The following is a 15,788-nucleotide window of genomic DNA, read 5'->3' as shown; positions in this document are numbered from 1 at the left end:
CAACTTTACTCTTGTAACGTGGATCAAGAAGGGTTGCCAACCAGTAATGATCCCTCTCCTTGATACCACAAATCTTCGGGTCCTTTCGCAGGCTTTGCAGAATCAGGGAGCCCATGCAGCGCAAGTTTGAGGAGGAATGAGATTCTGAGTCCTCTGAGTCACTAAAGATGACCTTGTCAGGAGCAACCTCTCCCCAACCACGTACAACTCCTGTGGTTTCTGGGGAATGAAAATCATCCCTTGAAGACTGCTGTATGTTATCCTCTACATCTATGCTGCCCCAATCCTCCTCCTCCTCTTCCTCCTGTGTGTTTTGCAGCCCTACAGGAATGGTATCTGCATAAAGGGGGCCTTGTGAGGAAAGGAAGTCCTCCTCTTCCTCCCACTGTTCTGCCTCAAGTGCCCTGTTCATGATTCCACCAGCAGGAAGACTAGAGGGATAGTGTCACTAATGCCACGCTCCCCTGAGCCTGTCCTTGTGCCATACTCTCACAGGTACTCATTGATGACCCTCTGCTGCGTGTGCAGCCGCTGCAGCATTGCCAATGTTGAGTTACACCTGGTGGGCATGTCACAAAAGAGGCGGTTGGTGAGCAGGTTAAAATTTGTTGAATGTCAGCCAGCCGAGCACTGGCATTGAATGACCGCCGGAAATGGCCTTTTCTGGCCTGCCTCAGAAGATCTTGTAAGCCTGGGTACCTGTTCAAGAAATGCTGCACCACCAAATTTAGGACATGTGCCAAGCATGGAGCATGTGTCAAGTGTTCCTGTCGGAGGGCAGAGAGAAGGTTGGTGCCATTGTCGCAAACAACCATTCCTGGCTCAAGCTGCCGTGGCATCAACCACCTTTGCGCCTGCCCCTATAGAGCTGACAGAATCTCTGCCCCTGTGTGGCTTCTGTCCCCTAGGCAGACCAACTGAAGCACTGTGTGACGGACGTTGGTATCAGATCCCTGCCCTCCTCATTAACTTGTGACAAAGAACCTGCCAATCTCACACCACACTGTTACTTATGTAACAATGCCACTCTCAGCTGCACCCTGCACAAAGATTTTCCAGCTCGCGGGACCACAATCTAGGTGCCAGCAGCCTGAGAGCGACTGTCACTGGGCTAATTAAGTGATTAACTCTTTAAATGCCACTACCCCCGTTTTGGTCCGAGCAGGAGGAAGCTGGTTATTTTAGAAATACCAATTATGATTTTAGAATAATCATCTGTAACACACACTGTCACCACAGACAGGTATGCTCAGAGGATTTATTCTATACAGTAGCACTCTTTAAGAGACAGGTTCTTTGTTAGCTTGCATTAAAAGCTTAGGGACAAGGTTAACACTTTTCAAAAGAAGATTTTAATAATGAAAAGGTCAAAGTTGGTGCAAATAAAATATTTACAGAAAAAAAAGGTGTTTCAAAGAAATAGAGACATAATTCGGCAATAGAAAAATAAGGTAGAATTGTAGACGTAGAGGAAGAATACTTGCAGTCAATGTCCTGGGTGTTATCAGAGTTTAGTCAATGAGCCAGGTGTTATTGGTTCTCAAACTTGACAGATGTTCCTGCTTTGATGGTACCATGAAAACTCCCAACTCATTAGGGATCTCTCTTTTTCTCTGGGATAAAAGGGGTGTTGACAGATGCCCCTGACCAATAAAACAGAGTGGCCATGGGCTGTCCTGAGTTTATGACAATATCAGGTCCCTCCTCTATAGACAGTTTTTTATACCACTATTCATATTTTCCAATATGTACCAGTTACATTCTTGAAACTGACAGATTATGGTTCAGCATTGAATCTCACTTCCTGGAATACTAAACACAGGATAGCTCAGATAAACCTGTCACCCAGGGATTTTCTAACAGCTATCTTATGTTCTATATGTGCTAGTGTGGTCAGGTATGACCTTAATTCGTTCAGTATGACATTTCTCATCCAAATATATACTTATTGTTAATGTGTCATGTTCCTGTCTGAGTTTATGAATCATGTATGTATTTGTTAAGTTATGAATTGGGCAGAGTTCTATGATTGCCTTTCACTATCCCCATTAGTTCTGGTTATCCTTAATGGATTTGGTCAAAGTTTTACGATAGGCCTGGACAGAAGAAACAGACATGCTGCCAGGACTCAATTAGCGATTTACAGCTCTGCACAGGCCTAAGTGCTGGTTTTTGATGTCTCTGAGTTGAGATAACGTCTCTTTTGAAGTGTAAAACCTATGCATTCTATGAATTAAAGGAGGAGGGAGGGGGTAATATCACTGCGGCAATGTGTAATTCTTCTGCAAGACTGTCATGGCTGACCTATAATAACTAAACAACATGGCCGCTTGCTACAGCTTTTCGTGTGTCCAGTACGGGATAATGTTACAGACTGCATGGCATCTTTTAGCCTGACTGCTTGTGTAGCCCCTTGAATGCTTAGGGAGCACTGCTGGTTCAGAGGACAATTCAGCAGAAGAGGCCATAGTGGAAGAAGAAGAGGAGGGGGTGGAGCAGACAGATTTGGCAGAATCACCACCAGCTTTTTGGAGGCGTGGTGGCAGAACAAGCTCCAGCACTGAACCTTGTCCTGCATCCTTCCCAGATGCCAGCAAAGTTACCCAGTGCACCGTGAAGGAAATGGAACATCCCTGACCATGCCTGCTAGACCATGATTCAGCAGTAATGTGAACCTTCTTGCTGACTGCTCTGACCAACAAGCCAAAACTTTGCCTTTCACATGATGGTACAGAGCTGGAATGGCCTTATGTGAAAATACATTTATTTTTGGAACCTGCCACTGTGGTACAGAACATTCCCCAAATTCACAAAAGGGGGCAGAGTCTACTAGATGAAAAGGCAGCAGTTGTAGTGCTAGAAATTTGGCCAAGCGAGTACTTAGATACTGATCATGTGGATGGCTGAAACAGTATTTTTTTTATGGTTTAGCAACTGGGGTATTGAAATTTGTGTGGTGGTGAAATCAACAAGTGGTGTACTGCTAGCAGATTGGGTGCAAATACCCGTGGCACCCATTGCTATACCATCATCCCTCTCAGTGCAGGTTTTTGAGAAGATGAGAAGACTTAAGGTATAGTAGGGGTAGAGATCCCAGATGAGGAGCAAGGAGAAGTCTGCATTTTATTATGATGTGGGTCTTTCAGGTTCTATTGCCATCTGACTGCATGGCAGGTCATCATATGTTTTGTGAAGCATGTGGTGCCCAAGCGGCTGGTGTTCTGGTCAGGCTTGATCCCCTTCAGAGAGAGATTGCAAACAGCAACACTGCGAACTGCTGCACATGTGTTGAAAAAAGCCCACATGAACTTTTGGAAGTCAGTGGGGAGTTAGCAGCGCTCCGTTAACCTGTGGAGCTCTGTGGTGTGTAGCACCAATAGTTCTGACAACACCATTGTTCCTTTTAGCTACCTGTAAGGGGGTAATTCTTCCCAAAGATGAGAAGAGTAAGGAGCATTCTTCCCACTGACTGTCACACTAATGTGTCATTAGTTGTAGATTTTACATTTTTAGCAGGGGTTCCACGAGACCTGAAATTTATTTCAAGGGTTCTTGTGTGTTGAAATGGTTAAGAAAGGCTGCTGTAGAGTCTAGCACCCCATTTGCCCATTGTGATTTTAGGGTGAGGTGCCGATCTACTAGGGCTTTGACAGATCATATAATGTGTTTGGGTGGCAGGTCACGGGGTAGGGAAGAGGGAGCTCTTAGGGAGAGATAGACCAGCTCCCACCGGAGCATCCATTCCTATGGCGATTTTGTGTTCATTTTGTAGGGGTACAGTGCCTTGCGAAAGTATTCGGCCCCCTTGAACTTTGCAACCTTTTGCCACATTTCAGGCTTCAAACATAAAGATATAAAACTGTCAAGCCACCTGGGAGACACACCAAACATGTGGAAGAAGGTGCTCTGGTCAGATGAAACTAAAATCGAACTTTTTGGCAACAATGCAAAACGTTATGTTTGGTGTAAAAGCAACACAGCTCATCACCCTGAACACACCATCCCCACTGTCAAACATGGTGGTGGCAGCATCATGGTTTGGGCCTGCTTTTCTTCAGCAGGGACAGGGAAGATGGTTAAAATTGATGGGAAGATGGATGGAGCCAAATACAGGACCATTCTGGAAGAAAACCTGATGGAGTCTGCAAGAGACCTGAGACTGGGATGGAGATTTGTCTTCCAACAAGACAATGATCCAAAATATAAAGCAAAATCTACAATGGAATGGTTCACAAATAAACATATCCAGGTGTTAGAATGGCCAAGTCAAAGTCCAGACCTGAATCCAATCGAGAATCTGTGGAAAGAACTGAAAACTGCTGTTCACAAACGCTCTCCATCCAACCTCACTGAGCTTGAGCTGTTTTGCAAGGAGGAATGGGCAAAAATTTCAGTCTCTCGATGTGCAAAACTGATAGAGACATACCCCAAGCGACTTACAGCTGTAATCACAGCAAAAGGTGGCACTATAAAGTATTAACTTAAGGGGGCTGAATAATTTTGCACGCCCAATTTTTCAGTTTTTTATTTGTTAACAAAGTTTGAAATATCCAATAAATTTCGTTCCACTTCATGATTGTGTCCCACTTGTTGTTGATTCTTCACAAAAAATTACAGTTTTATATCTTTATGTTTGAAGCCTGAAATGTGGCAAAAGGTCGCAAAGTTCAAGGGGTCCGAACACTTTCGCAAGGCACTGTATGTTTAGTTAAGTGGAGTGACATTTGGGGAGGTGTTCTCTGTGATTGGTGTTTATTAATGCTGTAACGTTTTTCCTTTTTTGCCTGCGATGGCATGATAAATCTATTTAGAAGTTACCTTTGGGTGTGTTTTGATCCATTTTTATTTTCTTGCTTTTTGTTACATTTCCCATTCATTTCCTGTCCAGTGCAGCTGAGGCTGCAGAGAAAGGCATGTGTGTATCACAGGTGTGAGGCTGCTCACACCTATGATACCTTATATCTTTAGCTTGCTTACTAGACGGCCGCTTTTTAACCAATTAAAGACAAGCCACCTTGTATTTACTGCGGCAAAGTGGCGCTATTGCATGAAACAACATACCTGTTGTTTAATTTAATAGCCACTAGATGGTGCCATTGCACCACTGGGAATGCCAATCAATGGGTCCGCAGACTCGATGTCTGCCGGCAACCCACAATCATCCCCGGGAGAGGCAGAACGGCGGTGTGCCTATGTAAAAGGCAGATCACTGTTCTGCAAGGGGAAAAAGATGGAGATCTTGTGTTCTTGCTAAGCAGGAACCCGGATCTCTGTCATCCCCAAATCAGTGCAACCCCCCCCCCATACACACACTCACAGTTAGTAAGCACCCCATAGGGACACACCTAACCCTTGATTGCCCCTGATGTTAACCCCTTCCCTGCCATTAGTACAGTAACAATGCTTTTTTTTTTAGCACTGATCACTGTATTAGTGTCACTGGTCCCCAAAAAGTGTCAATTTGTGCCCGCAATGTCCATTTTTTTTTAGCACTGATCACTGTATTAGTGTCACTGGTCCCCAAAAAGTGTCAATTTGTGCGCCGCAATGTCCCACTAAAAATCGCTGATCGCAGCCATTACTAGTAAAATAATAAAAAATGCCATAAAAATATTGCATCACTTGTAGAAACGATAACTTTTGCAGAAACCAAACAATATACACTTATTTGGGATTTTTTCAACAAAAATATGTAGCAGAGGACATATTGGCCTAAATTGATGAATAAATTCGATTTTTTACATTTTTTTATTGGCTGTGTTTTATGGCAGAAAGTAAAAAAATATTGTTTTTTTTTTTTCAAAATTGTCGCTCTATATTTGTTTATAGCGCAAAAAAAAAAACGCAAAGGTGATCAAATACCACCAGAAGAAAGCTCTATTTGTGGGGAAAAAAGGACAAACATTTTATTTGGGTACAGCATCACACGACCGCACAATTGTTAGTTAAAGAAACGCAGTGCCGTGTCACAAAAAATGGCCTGGTCATTAAGGGGGGTAAAACCTTGCGGTCCAGAAGTACTTAATCCCCCTCAAGCTGGTACCTGCAGTTGCTTAAATTAGTGCCCAGGAAGATTGCAGAGTTTTTGTTCTGATTTAATATTGCTGGCATCAAGTGCGTACATTCAGACTCCATTCACACTGGTGCAACTTTGGACATCAAAGTTGACAAGTTGTTCCCCATGTTTTCCTATGATAACCATTCATATATGTGCAACTTAAAGTTGCAGCGACTTCAAAGTAATTTAAATTGAAACATAGGAAAGTGACAGCAGAGAAAGACAGAGTAGTCCATCGAGTCTGCACATTTTATTCATTTATTTATTTATTTATTTTTATTTATTTATGTATTTTCGTTACTTTATTGAGTATAGATCTATGTTTGTCCCAAGCATCTTTGAAGCCACTAACTGTTGACTGTCTCACTACCTCAGCTGGTAGTTTATTCCAAGCATCAACTACCTTTTCAGTAAAATAATACTTCATACGATTAGTTTTGAACTTTCCTCCAGTTAGTTTGAGGCCATGTCCCCGTGTTCTTCATTTGGTCTGACCTTCATGCAACTTGAGGGCCATAAACCTCAATGTTAACCCTCAAAAGTTGCATGAAAGTCATACCTGATTGTTCTACGATGCAACAGTTGTCCATTATCACTGGTCAAAGCCAAAGTCATATCCAAGTCACACCCATCCCTAGTTGCATCAAAGTTGCACTCCTTTGGAGTCGTACAAGTGTGAATGGAGTCTCGCAGCTCCTCCAGCTTCCATTCACGAATCTCAGGAACTTGGAAACTATGGTGGTCAACTTTGCATCTGAAGGTTTTCCCAATGTCCTCTATCTCGGGATCGTACTTCAAGATGGACGTAGTGCTGTAGAGACCGTCTTCATCAATAGACAAATCATGGTTAGATGTTGGTAACATTTCATCCTCTCTATACCATTGAATTTCTATATAATGTGGATAGAAGAAGTGGATTCTACAGGAGAGCTCCATCTGGTGACCGACATGGTGCACAGCATGCTTGGACGTAATCTCTTCCACAACCGGACAAGCTGCAAATATAAAAATATAGAAGTATGAGTATAGAAGCCTGTGGTATATAGGAAAACTATTGTACCAGCATCCCAAAAATTAATAAGAGTTTATGGGGTTATGGGATACCCAAGACCAACCTCCCAGATGGTCAATGGGGGGAAAAAAAGAAGAGGGGAATGAAGGAAGGGGAAATATTGTGTGGGACTTTCCAGGTACCGTAATCAATATACAAATAAAGTAAAATCAAAACTTTTTTATTCAAGAAACATAGTTTTAAAATTGCATCACAATAATGTGGACGTGATCAGTGTTTACATGTACTCTAAACAATGTTTACAAACACAGTATAAGTTCTAGAAATCCTATGATGGATCCCTCAAACTTCTAAATGCGTAAACCTTGACATGTTTCGTGGTATGACCACTTCTTCAGGAGGATGCTATACACATTTATGCTTTCATCTGATGATAACAATCAAACAGTTAGTAATCATATTTCACAAATATGGCATAAAAAACACAAAACCAATATGGGAGGAGCCATCTTACCCAGTGTTTAGAGCCATGATGGATCACAGATCTGAGGGCACGGCCATCAAATAACTCTCACCGGCGGACATGGAAGACACTATATGAAAATCAGTAGTAGAGGGTATATATCTTTAATTGTCAAATATACAATTCGGATGGGTTACACCCCACACCCCATGCAGAAAGTAGGGGGTAAAGAAACTCCGAGGTGGTGCCTTACATACGGGGAGGAGGGTGCGGTCAAACACCTTATCCTCACAGAACCATGTGACTTTGAGACAAGAGAAAGAGTGATAAGTAAAGGGAGACTAATAAAAGGAAAAAGAAAGAAAGAAAAAAGGAAAAAAAGGGGGGAGACCAAGACCCCAAGGAAGAGAGAGGGAGGGGGGAGGGAGAAATAAAAGAAAAAAAAAAGAAAAAAAGGGGGGGAGAAAGGGGGGAAAGGGGAAAAAGGGAGGGGAGGAGGGGAGGGGGGGGGGAAAGAAAGGAAAGGGGAAGGGAAAGGAGAGGAAAGGAAGAGGATAGAAGGGAAAAAAGAAAAGAAGAAAAGAAGTTAAATATGTGAGCTAGTCACAAAGGGTGGATAGAAAGAACCACCAGTCACCAAAACAAGAAGCACCATGGTAAAAGGATTTTAGTTGTATATGTCTACAAAAAGACAAGAGCATACCCCAGGCGGCCCAGAGGAGCCTGCCAATAATAAAATGGATCAAATCCAAAAAAAGCACACTCCACCTGGAGAATTGCTAAAATCCGAAACCCTTTGGATAGAAAGGTTAAATGCATTAGTGCCTCCGGGGATCAATGAGATTAATAGTTACAAACCTTTTCTGTAACGCCTCACATATATCCTAGAATATCCTTCCCATTTTTGGGTATACATTTCTGTAATTGATCCATCCCTTGTTCTCCTTGTTTCTTTTTCTTGCTCTCTCCCCCCTTGTATATATTGTTTCGTCCAATCTCTTGGATCACATTCATAGTTTTCTTTTTTTCCCCCTTTTTTTTATTATATTTTCTTCTAAAAAACCCAAACAATTAATATGAAGGATGACCACTAGATGGCGTCCTTTGTATATAAATATTTCTAATATTGTGAAATTGCAATATCTAGCGGTATATGCATGTTATGTATATGTATTGATACTGTGTGTTAATGATGTACATCAAATATTTACGGGACACTGTATATTTCCTTTTTATACATGGCTAATTTGTTTTTACAATGCTCCATCTACCATCACAGGGGCCTCGGTTGGATCTTCCTCTGTGGGTGGGGCCCACTCTCAGCTGGCGGACATGTGACCCCCGAGTCTGATGGCGTTTCATGACGTCCTATCAGTATCGCGGTTTAATGCGGCGATACCGCGTGTGCGCGATACTTCGCGCATGCGCGGTCCTGGTGGTCAGAGCGGCCTGACGTCACGCGCCCGATGGGAGTGCGGTGACGTGGACCGCTAGGCGGACACTTAAATAGCGTCCGCCGCCGGTAATGGCGGTGGACACTGTTATTCCTCACCTCCACCTGGACACACTCTATGTGGGACCTCAGAGGGTAAGAGACATATCTGGACTGTAGGATACACAGTTATGTGACCATGTTAATTACTTTGGCTACAAGACATAAAGATTTATAAGGCTATGTATATACTTATTTGTATTTTAAATCACTGCCTCCTGTGTTCCCCCTGGCTTGGGGAAGCTTGGCAGAGTATAAGCAAAATCTTTTCTGAATTCCCACCACTGAGTGGAGCTCCATCACCAATATAGTATTTACATCTGCTCTGGCCCAATCCCTTGTCTCTTGGTCCATATCCAGGTGGAGTGTGCTTTTTTTGGATTGGATCCATTTTATTATTGGCAGGCTCCTCTGGGCCGCTTGGGGCATGCTCTTGTCTTTTTGTAGACATATACAACTAAAATCCTTTTACCATGGTGCTTCTTGTTTTGGTGACTGGTGGTTCTTTCTATCCACCCTTTGTGACTAGCTCACATATTTAACTTATTTTCTTCTTTTCTTTTTCCCCTTCTATCCTCTTCCTTTCCTCTCCTTTCCCTTCCCCTTTCCTTTCTTTCTACTCTACTACTGATTTTCATATAGTGTCTCCCATGTCCGCCGGTGAGAGTTATTTGATGGCCGTGCCCTCAGATCTGTGATCCATCATGGCTCTAAACACTGGGTAAGATGGCTCTTCCCATATTGGTTTTGTGTTATTCATGCCATATTTGTGAAATATGATTACTAACTATTTGATTGTTATCATCAGATGAAAGCATAAATGTATATAGCATCCTCCTGAAGAAGTGGTCATACCACGAAACATGTCGAGGTTTACGCATTTAGGCTCCATGCACACAGGGCGTCATAAAAACGTGCTCCAAAGCTGTTTCTTGACGCCAGGAAAAAGCAGCTGTAAAAACGTGCTTTCAGTAGCTTTTTCCATTGGCGTTATTGCACGTTTGGCCACGTAGCTTTTAGAAGCGTTTTTTCTGCCTCCATTCAAAATCAATGGTTGCCTATGGGAGCCTATTGATTTGAATGGAAGTCGCACCGCCAGTCGGATCAAGATGATCCGACTGGCGGTGCGACTTGCGCTGTGAGAATCTTGAGGGGGAACTCAACGCCAAAATGGGGAAAAAACGGCGTGGGGTTCCCCGCCAGGTTCCAAACCAGGCCCTTCGGGTCTGGTATGGAATTTAAGGGTAGCCCCACGCTGAAAAAACGGCGTGGGGTCCCCCCTAAAATCCATACCAGACCCTTATCTGGGCATGCAGCCCGGCAGGCCAGGAAAGGGAAGGGGACGAGCGAGCGGCCCCACCCCCCCTGGACCATACCAGGCCACTCGCCCTTAACATGGGGGGGGGGTGTGGGTGCTTTGGGGCAGGGGGGCTCTGCACCCCCCACCTCAAAGCACCTTGCCCCCATGTTGATGAGGACAAGGGCCTCATCCCCACAACCCTGGCCGGTGGTTGTGGAGGTCTGCGGGCAGGGGGCTCATCGGAATCTGGAAGCCCCCTTTAACAAGGGGGCCCCCCAGATCCCGGACCCCCTCCCTATGTGAAGGGGTATGGGGTACACTATACCCCTACCCATTCACCCCATAAAAAGGAAGTGTGTGTAAATAACGACAGGAGACGTTTTGAAAAGTTTATTAAAAATCTTCATCCGGTCTTCTCCGCTCCGGTCTTCTCCTCTCCACTCTTCTGCCCTCCGCTCTTCTGCCCTCCGCTCTTCTGCTCTTCTGCCTCCTCTGGTTGAAATCCCACACAATATTTCCCCTTCCTTCATTCCCCTCTCCTTTTTTTCCCCCCATTGACCATCTGGGAGGTTGGTCTTGGGTATCCCATAACCCCATAAACTCTTATAAAAATATAAAATATTTGGATAAGGTAAGAGCAATTCCTATTAAAGTATATCTATCAGCCTTTTTATTTTATTTTTTTGAGATAGTGACAAAGGGCTTGACCCACCATCTAGTTTTTATTGCTGTCTGCATAGGTGTGGGCAGCCTATGGCATTAGGGTGTGTACCCCAAAACTCAAACACATATATGTGTGTGCATGTGTATATATACTAACGGTGTCAGTAGAGCAGTGGATGGTGTCATAAAGGCAGAGATTGGTGTCAGAAGGGCAGTGGACGGTGTCAGTAGTTTTTATTTATTTTTTCATAATTTTTTACCATTCTATTTATTTATTTTTTAGGAGAAAAAAAAAGATATATATTTTTTTCATTTGGTGAAATATCAGGGGCCTAAACAGGGGGAATATATGCCACATGGGGTGATTAGGGTGTGCCCAGGCACACCTGGCACACCCTATGGCTGTCTGTGTCCCAATTGGGGAGATTTACCCTTCTACTTATGCTTGTAGCCATTCTCACCAAGAGAGAGAAAGTAATGGTAAATACAACATTTTAGAGTTGAGGGGAAATCTTTGAATGGGGATGCCCATTCTAGGGACAATTATCCAAGGCCAGGATCAAAATTCAGCCAGTTAGGCAGGAAACTAACTTTTGGTCCACCTATGGGCAGGCTGATTGTACTGAAGTTGGTCTATCAATCGACTTCAGTACAACCAGCTTGTCTGGCTTCTCTTGTGCTATCACAGCCAGCGGCTATAACCACCAGCGGTGATCATTGTATTCTGACGGCTGGGGAAACCTCCCTCTGTCAGAATACAAAAGCGGTGTGAGGGATGGGGAGTGGTAACATGCATACGCATACCTCACAACTTTTTGAGATGGGAATGAGGAACACCTATTAGCAAAAGTATTGTTGGCATAGGACACACCCCCACCATGCCCTCTAAAAGGAGATACAGTATATACAAAAAAAATGATTAGTTAACTGCTTTCCGACCACCCACCGCCTTTTTACTGCAGCAGGGTGGCTCTCCTGCGCAACCTGACGTAGACCTATGTCGGTTGCACACAGGAAGCTAGGGGGTGCTCCCGCCCCCACTCGACAGCGGGGAAGCCGATGCACGGGTCAGGCGACTCTGATTGCCGCCTGACACCCACGATCGCTCCCCGCTGATAGAGAAGAACGGTCGGCTGTTGTAAACACAGCGTACCGTTCTTCTCTCTGAAATGATCAGAGTGCCTGTGATCCTTCTATATAGGATCACAGGTCTCTATGGTCTTTTCAGAAGCCACGCCCCCCCCCCCCCCCCCCCACAGATCGAATCACTCCCCTAGGCTCACATTTAACCCCTTGATCACCCACAGGGTTAGCCCCTTCCCTGCCAATGTGATTATTACAGTAACAGAGCATATTTTTTAGCACTGATTACTGTAGTAATGTCACTGGTCCCCCCATAAGTGTCAAAAATGTCAGTTAGGTGTCCGATCTGTCCGTCGCAATGTCGCAGTCCCGCTAAAAATAAAGTAAAAAAAAACAATAAATAAATAAAAATGACATAAATCTTTCCCCTAGTTTGTAGATGCGAGACCTTTTGCACAAACCAATCAATATACACTTATTAGGATTTTTTTTTTTACCAAAAATATGTAGCAGAATACAAATTGGCCTAAAATGATGGAAAAAAAATTTTTTTAATTTTTTTTTTTTTTTTATTGGGAATGTTTTTATAGCAGAAAGTAAAAAATATTGTTTTTGTTTTCAAAATTGTTTATAGCACAAAAAAATAAGAACCGCAGAGGTGATGAAATACCACCAAAAGAAAGCTCTATTTGCGGGGAAAAAAAAGGACATCAATTTTATTAGGATACAGTGTCGCACAACCGTGCAATTGTCTGTTGAATTAACGAAGTGCCGTATTGCAAAAAAATGGCCTGGTCTTTAAGGGGCGGAAAATCTTCCGGTCCAGAAGTGGTTAAAGTGCAAAAAATAAAAACCGCAGAGGTGATCAAAAACCATCAAAAGAAAGCTCTATTTGTGGGGGGAAAAAAAGGACTGCGCAATTGTCAGTAAAATAACAGTGACATATCGCAAAAAAATGGCCTGGTCATTAACCGCTTGCCTCACGACTATTTACTGCGGCGGTCAGCCCCTCACAGGCAAATCTACGTAGTACTACGTTGCTAGCCTGTGAGGGTCTCGGGAGCGAGCGCGCGGTCACGGACCCCCCCGCGCGTGTGACCGGCTCACTCGCGATCGTCGGTGGAGAGGGAGAAAGGCAGGCGGCTAATGTAAACAAGCCGCCTGTCATTCTCCCCGGTGTAGGAATAGTGATCATACGGTTCTACTATGTAGGACCGTTGATCACTGTTCCTACACCTCAAGCCACAGCCAATCACAGTTAGAATCACGCCCCTAGGGACACACATAACCCCTCCCTCTCAAAAAAAGTTAACCCCTTCACTGCTAGTGTAATTTTACAGTAACAGTGCATATTTATAGCACTGATTACTGTAGTAATGTCACTGGTAACCCCAAAAGTGTCAAAAATGTCAGTCAAGGGTCCGATCTGTCCGCCGCAATGTCGCAGTACCGCAAAAAAAATCGCAGATCGCCGCCATTACGTGTTAAAAAAAAAAACAACAAAAATGACAAATCTTTCCCTTTGTTAGTAAACGCGATAACTTTTGCACAAACCAATCAAAATACGCTTTTTGCGTTTTTTTTTTTTTTTTACCAAACATATGTAGCATAAAACAAATTGGCCGAAAATGTTAAAAAATTTAGATTTTTAAATTTTTTTGGGGGGGAATTTCATATAAAAAAATGTGAAAAATATTGTTATTTTTGCAAAATTTAAAAAAAGTTTATAGCGCATGATCAAAAAATTGCACAGGTGATCAAATACCACCAAAAGAAAGCTCTGTTTGTGGGAAAAAAAGGACGTCAAATTCGTTTAGGTACAGCGTCGCACGACCGCGCAATTGTCCGTTAAATTCACGCAGTGCCGAATCGCAAAATAGGCCCTGGTCAGTAAGGGGATAAAATCTTCCGGGGCTTAAGTGGTTAAGGGTGGAAACCTTTTTGGCCAGAAGTGGCTAAGACACCCTAATGGGCCATACACACTATACGATTGCCCTTAGATTTTTTCCTTTAGATTTACCAAAACTATATAATATGAGGTCAAACCTAAACACTTCCAATTTGTATGCAATCAGGCCGGCCCTTGTACTACATAGTTGAAGGTAAATCTAAAAGAAATCTAACAACAAAAGTTGTATAGTGTGTATCCAGCTTTACAGCAAACATTTTATACATAGACTTTAATTAGCAAAACTGTGTTTTTAGTAAATCACAGAACTTTCTAGTTAACAGTAATTTCTCTACAAAATATTACGACTACAATAACTCAGCTGTAAGGAAATGCTTACCTGTAACAAAAATACAAAGGGAGCTCTGTGCGTAACGACTTATGGCGGGGTACCGGACCCTGCACGTGTATATCATGCCGTGATCCTCTACAGCCTGCACAAGGAATGTCAAAAAGCTGGAAAATTTCGGTCTGCAACCTTGTTGATTCACTGTGATTACTGAATGTGAATATCTTGAATCAAAAATCCTTCCATCGTCACATAAAATTTCAGGTGGTTTCTGCTTAGTCTTATCCTCTTTCACCCAAGAAATATGAACATTTTCCAGATTTAATGTAGCAATTTCACAAGTCAGGGTCACCTCTTGGCCATGCATTTTATAGTCTGGGGCCACAATGGGAGACGCTCTTATAAAATCTGGAAAACAATAAATAAATAAATCACACAACGTATTACTGAAGAAAAATCAAGTAACTCACCAAACAATTAACTTTTGGTAAACTGGCGTGTACTTTTTGTGGGTTTTTCATGTTTTTTTTTTTTATTTATTTTTATGTATGCTATACTATATAGCAATAAAATATCAATGTAATATTATGTATAACTTTCATTACTGATTTTGGCTTTTGCTCTAATAGTGAACATTCCTCCACGCTTTCCTGAAGAAGCCAAGTATGGCGAAACATGTCGGAAATACAAGGGAGTTGGATTAACTACTATGTTCATTCAAGTAACGTAGCTCTATGTTTGTACAAATGTCTTTTAAACTTCAATGCAATCATGTCTAAATAAACGTTACTGTTTTTTATGAATAATGTATTCTATTTAATGTGTTTGCGCACCTAAAAAGTCCTGTATCTCCAGTCTCTTTTTGATCTTCTCAAAAATTGGGGTGTTAGTGCCTTATATTTCATTTCTTTTATCTGGTCTTGTCCATATAACCTCTTGGAATATGTACTTTTTGTGACTTTTGTTAATAAAAACCTAATGGATTTATTTGGAAGCTGCGTGGTTCTTTCATCCTTCTATTTTTTTATATCACTTGCATTACCCAAACCCTATATGGGACTACAAATCCCAGGAGGACAGTGAGAAGAAAAAGGACTGTGAAGGCGCACTGCTGCATAGCCACCAGAGGCTCAATTATGTCTTTGAAGGCCCTGTTGACTTAGTTCACGATGAAACGCGTTTGGAATAGCCGGAAGATGTAACATCAGTGCGCATGCGCGTACCCCTGAGGATTCTGGGATATCTAGTTTTAAATGCCTATGTACAGCGTCCATGTATTAATATTATTATTATTTTACAGGATTTAGATCGCCAACAGTTTGCACAGCGCTTTACAATATAAAGGGAGACAATACACCAACATTACAATTCAAAACAAGAGGGTTAAAAGGGCCCTGCTCCTGCGAGCTTACAATCGAAGAGATTTATAAAAACTCACCCAAGCTCTACCGCATTAAAAGGATGATGGGCTGTGTGTCGG

This window comes from Pelophylax lessonae (assembly GCF_965119305.1).
Source record: "Pelophylax lessonae genome assembly, contig: HAP1_SCAFFOLD_300, whole genome shotgun sequence".
In the NCBI taxonomy this organism is placed as follows: domain Eukaryota; kingdom Metazoa; phylum Chordata; class Amphibia; order Anura; family Ranidae; genus Pelophylax; species Pelophylax lessonae.
The sequence above is the reverse complement of the archived record's forward strand: the minus strand, read 5'-3'. Positions refer to the sequence as shown.